Source organism: Primulina tabacum, chromosome 12 (genome assembly GCF_025594145.1).
Source record: "Primulina tabacum isolate GXHZ01 chromosome 12, ASM2559414v2, whole genome shotgun sequence".
NCBI lineage: Eukaryota > Viridiplantae > Streptophyta > Magnoliopsida > Lamiales > Gesneriaceae > Primulina > Primulina tabacum.
This window is the reverse complement of record NC_134561.1, coordinates 2,898,539-2,908,726: the sequence shown is the minus strand read 5'-3', so window position 1 is coordinate 2,908,726 and position 10,188 is coordinate 2,898,539.

The window sequence follows — 10,188 nt, the reverse complement described above, 5'->3', positions numbered from 1 at the left end:
AATTGGTTCTTGAAAATTCACAAAATCTTGTGCCTTTTTATAGGTGAGAGAAGTCAATAGTTGAATTTTTTTTTAAAAAAAACCCAACTTTTAAAATTGATTTTTTTGAAAATTGATAAAATATTGGATTAATTTCAGGATTCTCTGAAAATTGATAATATTTTTTTTTAAAAAAAAACCCAACTTTTAAAATTGATTTTTTTGGACAAAAAAAAATCAATTTTAAAAGTTGGGTTTTTTTAAAAAAAATATAAAAAATTAATTTTAAAAGTTGGGTTTTTAAAAAAAAAAAAAAATTCAACTAAACCCAACTTTTTAAAATTGAAATATTATCTCAGAGAATCCTGAAATTAATCCAATATTTTATCAATTTTCATACTCTTTTCTCCAATGGCTTCAACCCCACATGGGATCTACATTTGGAAGGATCAAATTTGCATTAATAAATTATTCGATTGCATATATTTTAAAGAGATTGATTGCAACTACGAAAGAAAAATAAATAAATTTCAGTTTCTTGTTATAGAAAATTTGGCAAAAAATATACATATAAATCTCCCTTGACGTGACTTTTGCATGTGCTAATATTTGACATTATTTGCATAATTTCCATTATATTCTCATTTTTTGACGAGCATAATTACATTATTATAAGACAAAAACTTGTGTGAGATGGTCTCACGGGTCATATTTTGTGAGATGGATCTCTTATTTGGGTCATCCATGAAAAAATATTATTTTTTATGCTAAGAGTATTAATTTTTATTGTGAATATCGGTAGAGTTGACCCGTCTCACAGATAAAGATTCGTGAGACCGTCTCACTAGAGACATACTCTTATTATAAAAGGTTAATTATTTTTTCCTAATATGACAACAAAGAAGATTACCAAAATGGCGCAATCATTGGTATGATTGGTTTCTTGAACAATATTATAGAATAATTTTCTGATTTCAATTTTTTTCTCGATTCAATTTCAATTATGGGAAACGGATTATTGGGAAAATTTATCCAATTAATTAAGTGTTGTAAAATATTTCAATTTTGGGAAACCGATTATTGGGAAGAATAGGGATGAAAATTTGGAAGAAGTTGCTCCCTTAATTGTTCCGCAATTTTCGCGACGAGTTAGTTAGGTAGTTAATTAATTAATTAAGAAGGAAAAAAAAGAATGTTCCAAATGAGAATTAAGGGAAGACTTTACAAGTTTATCCCATTTTTTAATAATCTTATGGCATGATCATACCCAAATTCAACTTCTAAAGAATGGAGTTTGGAATATGCGTTGTATTTTTTTAATGTACATTATGGTGGTGTACCGTTTTCTCGCATCTAAAGAGGAACATAAGTTTCAAATTTTTATTTCGACGTTTAAAACGTTCCTTGAGCGTCGTATGATTTAACTCATTCATATGGTGTTTTTGAACAATTTACTTTCGCATATATAACGTCAGCTCTCTTTATTACAGATTTTAAGCAGAGATAACCTTTCTTATAAATCCCTATCAACAGATATTCTTCATTGTTCAATCATCTAATCAAGTTCATGATCAAAAACTGGATTCCTCGTATAGATCGCACTAAAAATTTAAACGAAATTTGCGTCGAATGTTGATTACTATAATTTCAAAAATCCGACGACTGTGGGGTGGCTTCAGAGTGGCTCGGCAGCTGTCCACGCTGGTCAAAGAACTAATGATGTACAATCATAATCGCATAGGATTCTATTTTATGTGATAACCACTTGAAAAGTTCGAAAGAAGTTTGTTCAATATTTTGATTCATTTGTATGAATTGACATCTCTATGTCCTTACCAATTAAACAAGCTCGAGCGACCTTTATTCTTATTTTAGACGGTTGAATCGACTAGAAACAAGTTTAAAATATATAAAATATGCTTTCTAATGAGTTTCATGATCTTACGTTGAGAGACAGACCTCATGGTACCTACGCATATTTATTTATGCAGCTTGCATGGATATAGATACCACAGTTAGATAAAACCGTAAAATATTATTAAAATAACTATTGTTTTTTATAAGACCGTCTCACTTCTCAAGTTTGTGAGACAGATATCTGACTCGGCCCGACCTATTAAAAAATATATCTTTTTTATGTCTCAAAGTATTATTTTTCAAAACAAATATGGACTGGATCGATCTATCTCACGAATATAGATTTTTGAGATTTTATCACAAGAGATCTATTCTATATATATAATTCATTTTTCTGGTAATTTTTGTAATTGTATCCTCAGGAATGCTAATATAGCACGCGTCACGTGAATGACATGTCGGTATCAAGTCAACACCATGTCGATATTATGTTGGAAAAACGACCCAAGTTACAGAAAAATTTTAACCATTGAAATTCGATAACATACAAGACAAAAACTTATAAAGACTAGAGCCGGATATAAAGGACCAAAATTCATAAATTTTCAATATTTATATATATATATATATAAAACACATTGAAATACTGAAATTGCATCGGATAATTTTTAATATTTGAACGAAATTTAGATTCCGACGAAAATCAAACTAAATTTATAAAATCAATTTACTGCACAAAGACCAGTTGTTTTGACTAACCAAAGGATAAAAACTATAGATAACAAAATAACTTGTATGACCAATTTTATAATATTATATTTTTAAAATTATAATCTTATGTCGACCAATCATATGAACTCTCAGAGAAATATTGGAAAAATATTCTTAGCGGGAATATTTTGGATTATTGAGGTGAAAAGTCAACAAAGTTCGTACTACGGTAACCATGATACATGCATATACATATAAAGCAAAAACTTATGCGAGACGGTCTCACGGATCATATTTTGTGAGACGGATCTCTTATTTAGGTCATCCATGAAAATATATTACTTTATGCTAAGAATATTACTTTTTATTATGAATATCGGTAGGATTGACTCGTCTCACATATCTATGAAACCTTTATTAGAACATTGAAATATTTTAGGATCCGTTTTAGATTCTTCAAAAAGTGCTTCACGGTTGGGTTAGCAGTCGATAAAGTTATTTGAGCAGGTCTCTTGTGAAACAGTTTCACGAATTTTTATTTGTGAGACGGGTCAACCCTACCGATATTTAAAATAAAAAGTAATACTCTTAGAATAAAAAATAATATTTTGCATGGATGACTCAAATAAGATATTCGTCTCGCAAAATACGACCCGTGAGACAGTCTCACACAAGTTTTTGCCAAGTTATTTTTTATTTAAACCGATTAGTCGAATAAATTTGCATAAAAATCATGTGGAAATATGAATCGAAATTTATTTTTATTGAATGTATAGATATTATCATAATAAATAAAGAATATTTATAAATAGTGATAATTTTTAATTAATTAAATTTTATTGCGTTGAAATTAAATATAATAATTTTATATTTGAAAAATAATAATAATATGAGTAGACGAGTAGATTATTTTTAAATAATTATCTGATACTCCAAAAGGAATTTAAAAAAAAAAAATCATTTGACATTTTGCACTTCTCATGCTCTGGTTTTCTTTAAAAAATAAAAATGAAAAATAGTATAATTTAAAAAAAATTGCTAAACTAGTGTCATTCGGGAAAATATGTTCCGGATTAATTTTGTCAATTTTAGTTTTTTAATATTATTTATAAAAAAAAAAAATCCCGCTTGCTCGAGGTCCTGACTCCGCCGTTAGTGGGTGATAATAAATAAATTATATAGTTAAATGAAATAATTTATTATCATTTCATTTGCGTGAACGATGTATACACACATATATATTATTGATTTTTAGACATCCACCGTGCCCACCTATGCGAGCATCTCTGAGGTAAAATTCATCTATTACATGTACAATTTTATCACGTCCAATAGGTGGATGAAATTTTAACGTTCATTGCGTCTCGTATATCAAAATTTTCTAAATATATAATCAGCACACTGATTATATTGAAAAATTGTGGTATATTGAGATTCGGTAAGATATCGATATTTTCCATTTTATATCAAAAAAATATCTTATTTTTAAAAAGTTTAATTTTAAATATTACATATTTTATAAATTTATATATATTAATTCGATATATAACGAAAAATTTCAAATTAAATATCGTTATCGTACCAATTTGGCATTTTTCTCACTCTACCCACAATAGGCATCCAAGATATTAATTAATTAGATGTTTAGGACGTCACCTTAGTGGTTGGTACTCATATAAGTCCTCACATTGAGTGCTCACCATATCAAAACTCTTTTTCATATATATATATAATATATATATATATATATATATATTTCTAATTAATTAATTAACTATATATATAATTAATTATCTTTTTTTTTCTATTTTTTGCATAGCAGTTCGAATAATATTATTAGGTAAAGAACGCATGCAACACGATTATTCTGCGGCTAAAATGATTGGATTGATGTTGTCAAAACCATTTTATAATTAAATTCTATGATAGATTAGAAAATTAAATTCTCTTGGAATGGTCCTTATTCAAACTTCAAAGGACAATTCGATGTTCATATGATCATGAAAATTGGACTTAAATCGGTTCCAACTTCCAAGCCAACACCAATCTATCTAGATCTGATTAATCACCATTAAACATATAACTGTTAGAACAAAAGTAAACAAACAATTAATTCGACTATAATCAAGGACGAATTACAATAAGCTTCTTTTTTTTTTTTTTTCAGACAATGGGGTGATCGAGAACACAAAGAAAGCTTGTCACCATCAGCAGCACCAAAGTTAAGGAGCACCTTCAGCATCAAAGCATGACCGACTTCAACGTCGATATCACATCATCAAGGATCAATTACTGATTATGCTAGGAGTCTTGGTTGAAAGTGTGACATCAATTAAGATGAGTTTGTACAACAAACTTTTATAAATCAAAGTCTTATAGTAGAACCTTGTAAAAATGAAGGAAGGGTGACGTAGAGAGATTTTGTTTTCGAACATACATAAATAAATTTGTGTGTTCATTTATCCACTTTAGTATAATCAGTTCTGACAAGCACACTCACTTATTTTAGGTTTTATTCTGTATGTATCATTTTAACATATTCATTCATCAGATCTAGTTATTTACACATTTGGTTAAAAAAAAATAATTGATCAATTTAGATCAAGATTAGTTTCATCGGTTTCTAAAACCCAAGTCATCTGAATGGGTAGAAAGTGCGTAGATTTTGCGAGTCTATCTACAATTATCCATATCCCGTCACGACTTTGTTTTGTTTGGCAAACCCACAATAGCATCCATGTAAATATGCTCTTATTTCCATTCTAAGATTTCGAGAGTTTGGAGTAGCCTCCGGCTTGTTGAAAATATGCCTTGACTTATTGACACACTTGACACTTAGAGACAAATGATGTGAAATCTTCTTCATCCTGTCCACCAGAAATTTTCCTCCATATTCCTATACATCATCGTGTTGCAGGGTTGTATGGAAAATGTGGATTTATGCACCTCAAAATTACTTCATGTCGAATATTTTCGATGTTTGGTACACACAATCATCATTTCATTCATAGAACTCCATCTTTATCCGTTTCAAGATCATGAGTTTTCCTTTCTTTGACTTGGTTTTTAAGTTTGATCAAAGAAGTATTTCATTTCTGCTTCAATTTGATTGTTTATCAAAGGCATGGTTGTGATCAAAGAAATCCAATGTTACATTTCCCATGCCTTTCCTACTTTAAGTGGCAATCACCTTGTTTGCTTTTCCTGGATTATATGTTATTGTTAATTTGTAGTCGTTAAGAAGTTCAATTTATCGTCTATGTCTCATGTTTAGCTCTTTTTGTGTAAACATGTACTTGAAGCGATGATTATCTATGAATATCTTATACTTGACTCCATATAGACTGAGCATTCTAATCTTTAATGAAATACTACTATAACTAGTTCGAGATCGTGAGTAGGATAATTTTGATCATACGATTTCAATTGCCTTGAAGCTAAGCAATTACACTTCTCCCTTGCATGAGAACACCTCCGAAGCGTTCTTTTGGTGCATCATTGTTGATGGTAAAATCATTGTCTTTAGTAGGCAGTGTAAATATTAATGTAGATGCAAGCCTCTCTTCGAGATATTTTGGTGTCATTCGGTATGATGTCTTTGAAATTGGTATTTTACCAGGTACCAAAATCTCAAATTCAATTTGTCGATCTGAAATCGTTCCTAGTAGATAATTGGGAAAAACATCCAGAAACTCTTGTACTACCAAAATATCTTCTAAACTGATTTCGGCTCTTTCTTTCACCTTTCTTAACATGTCCAGGTAAACCCCTTTACCACTTTTCATTGCTTTCCAAGTTTGAGAAGTAGGTAGGAGTAATTTTCTCTCCTTGGATTTATCGTTGCATCTAACTTCTTGCTTCAGGGTTTGAAGCTTGACATTCTTACCAAAACAATCTACTATTGCATGATTCTTGGCTAGTCAGGACATTCAAAGAATTATGTCATATTGTACCATATTTGGTTGGATCAAATTGGCAATGAACACATATTTTCAATTTTGACCTTGCATCCTCAAAGTAGTTTATATGTCTCCATTGGTTTTTCGGTAGGCGTCGCTAATCTAAATGGTTCACTAAGTGTTTCATGTATAAGTACTAACTTCCTTGTTGATCCATTAGATATGAATGAATGAGTTATACTACAATCAAATAGTACATAAGCAAGTAAGTTACTGATCAGAAGGGTACTTGCCACAACATCGCTTGATTCATCTGTCTCTTCTTGAGTTATTTCAAACACACAAGCATTAAGATTATTATCTTTCGGTTTGATCTGAGCAGTACCAATATTCTTCTCCGGTTCCCTTATCCACAGCTTTAGGTCAACTAGTGATATTGTGTCCCATCTTTCCACATTCGAAACAAGCACTACTCTCTCTACGACATTTTCTGGTGTGCCGTAGGTTTAAAGAATGGCACAACTTTATTTCCTGGTAGGTTGGAGTAACTGTGGGCTTCTCAGACAGGTCAATTAGGGTTTTTCGAGAAATTCTCTAAAAATGGAAATTCCAAAATTTTTTATATGGTTCAAAAATATCAAGAATGAAGATCATGGAAAAATTGATAGAATCGCATTTTCAGTTTCCTACGCAAAGTCAATAGTCATCCAAAACTTATCAAAACATGATTTCGCAGGCCTAAATGATGGAATTTGGTTGAAATCAGATTTTCAGTTTCCTTCATTACGAGTTTTTCTAGTTGGATAATTTTGGATAGGAATGTGCTAGTCCTTTGTCAAAATCTTACAGTTAGTCACTTTGTATACTAAGATCCCAACCGGATTATAAACCTGAAAGATCTGATACCACGTAAATGTCATGTCTCGCGCCAGGAGCGTTCAACACTGGTGTAGTTTTGCAAATATAAATTCGATAATTACCATCCTCATAGTAAATATAAAACAAAATTAGTATATATCATAAAAAAACATTGTCATTGCAATGAAAAATTCAAAAGAAAAAAAAAAACCGAAATAGAATGTAGAAGCGTCTACAACTAAAATAAAATGACAATAATACAATCTTAGAAATGTGTGAAATTCTAGAATTTTCTTCATAACCAGTTATATCAACCGGGGAATATCATAGCATAATATATTTTAGAATTCCTAACCACATCAAACTCAAATCATAACAACGTTTAAACAGAATTCTTATAATAACATAGAAAGAAGGAAAAACATGCTCGAACAATTTAATAATTATACTTATATAATTTTAAAACATAATTTCGCTTAGAGATTTTTCTCAGAGTAGATCTCTTGTGAGACGGTCTCACGAATCTTTATCTGTGAGACGAGTCAATCCTACCGATATTCACAATAAAAAATAATAATGTTAGCATAAAAAGTAATATTTTTTCATGAATGACCCAAATAAGATAACCGTCGTGAAACCGTCTCACACGAGTTTTTGTGTTTTTCTCAATATAGGTTGTTGCTTGCTGGAACTTGAAGAAATCTCTGTAGTCGTGTTATTCATGGGCAATAAATCATTCAATAATTAGAAAAAATATCTTTCATAATTCAATACAAATCATTCCACGATCAGCGAAAAATCTCATCCATAATTCCCAAATCTTTCCAAAACTAGCAATGCCTTGGGCACCAGGTCTGATTTTCGAAATTTTAGTCCAAGCCAGGTCTGATTTTCTTAATCTTCACATAACTATTTTTGTAAAACGAAGACGAATACGAAATATTTCTATAAGAGTCCATATTGATGTAATTACAATGCCTTACTTGAAATGTACGAGCATAATTCCTTGGTATGACTGAGTTTAGGGGTGTCAAAACTTGACACGACCCAACAACCTGACCAGATTCAACCTGAAAAATCAGGTTTTAGATTGGAGGTTTTCGGTTTCGAGTCAGAACGGATTGGACCTGATATCTGACCCGAAAAAGTAATCGGGTTCGGGTTGGGGGTTGACCTGAAAATTTTAACTTTTTTAAAATATATATCTATATATATATATATATAAATTTAATAAATATTGCCTACATTTTTATATGTTTTATGTTTGAAAAATGTTTTATTATGTTGTTATATCATAAATTTTCAAAAAAATTATTTATTTTGTAAATTTTTAAATATTTTTCATTTGATTTAGTAAATATACTTTTAATTTCTACGATCAGACTTTCAATTTTAAATCATATATGAGAAATTTTGTTACTATGTGTTTGAATTAAAATATTATTAATATTTAGTTTTTGTTTACTTATTTTTTGAAAAAAAGAGTTGATTCAAGTTGATCGGGTTGAATCGGATTAGTCGGGTACGAGTTCAGGTTGAACAGCTTTTTAATACTATCATGCTACCTGACCCAAATTCACATAACTCATCCGAATTGACACCCCAACTTAGTTCAAACTATCATATCCTCATTTGGATCAATGGTCACCATTGTCCTAAAATTTCATTTTAATATGGAGTCAGGTGTGGCCCCATGTATTGAGTTAATGTTAACCATTGGATCTATAGAAGGCGCAAATAATCCCCACACAATGTAGAATCACATTAATCGCAGACCAAAATCGAGAGCCATTCAGTCTTCAGGCGCCAAACTGGTGGGATTTGGAAATGTTCCCAAACAATGGGAAAAAGTTGGGATCCGGAATTACATGAATAACATATTTATACAACCATTTTATTAGGAGTAGGTCTCTTGTGAGACGGACTCACAAATCTTTATCTTGAGACGGGTCAACCGTACTGATACTCACAATCAAAGTAATACTCTTAGCATAAAAAGTAAATAAGACATCTGTCTCACAAAATACGACTCGTGAGACCGTCTCACACAAGTTTTTGCCATTTATTAGTTAGTGAGATGAGTTTGTTATAATCGAGTCGTGAATCTCAGACTTCGTAACAAACTTGAGACCGTTAATCTATAAAATTTTATTTTTCATAAGTCGACATACACTTGCAAAGTCAATAAAATATGGATTTTATATATATATTTTTTCTTAATTGTTATATGAACAAAATATAAATCCATTATTTTCAAAAGTCAAACTTAATATATCAAGAAAAAAGATTGTTTAATTTCCAGCAATCAAAAGTCAGCGACCCTTGGTTTATTGCAGGCCACTCAATCTTTTTAAAATGGAGCACCGCACCGTACCTAGAGTCATGGGACGTAAATTAAAATTTGTTTTTTTGATTTGATATTTTATGGCTAAATAAATTGAATATAGATTAATTATTTCATTATTATAAAATTTTATAATAATATTAGCACATTATTATACCACAGGGATGAGCCCATCCAAATCGAGCTCACACCGGATGGGCCCCGGTCGATCCCTAATCAAGGTAGAAGGCTCATGACAGGTCCATGTATTCTCCTATAAATACCAAGTTTAAGTGCCCAACTCATTCATTCAATATATTATTTTTTCAGCAGCACATTTAGCTGATCTCCACTTATATCCTCAGTCTCTGACTTGAGCATCAGAGGGGCTACGTCGGGACACCCTCCTGACCTCCTTCTAACGGCCTTATTCGTGATTTCAGGCTCACAACAATTTCGAAACTTGCGTCTGGACTATTGACACTTAATGGAATCGTACCCTAAATTTCTCATGAGTATCAATGAGTAAAGAGTTTGGATAAAGTTTGTCAGTAAAATTTG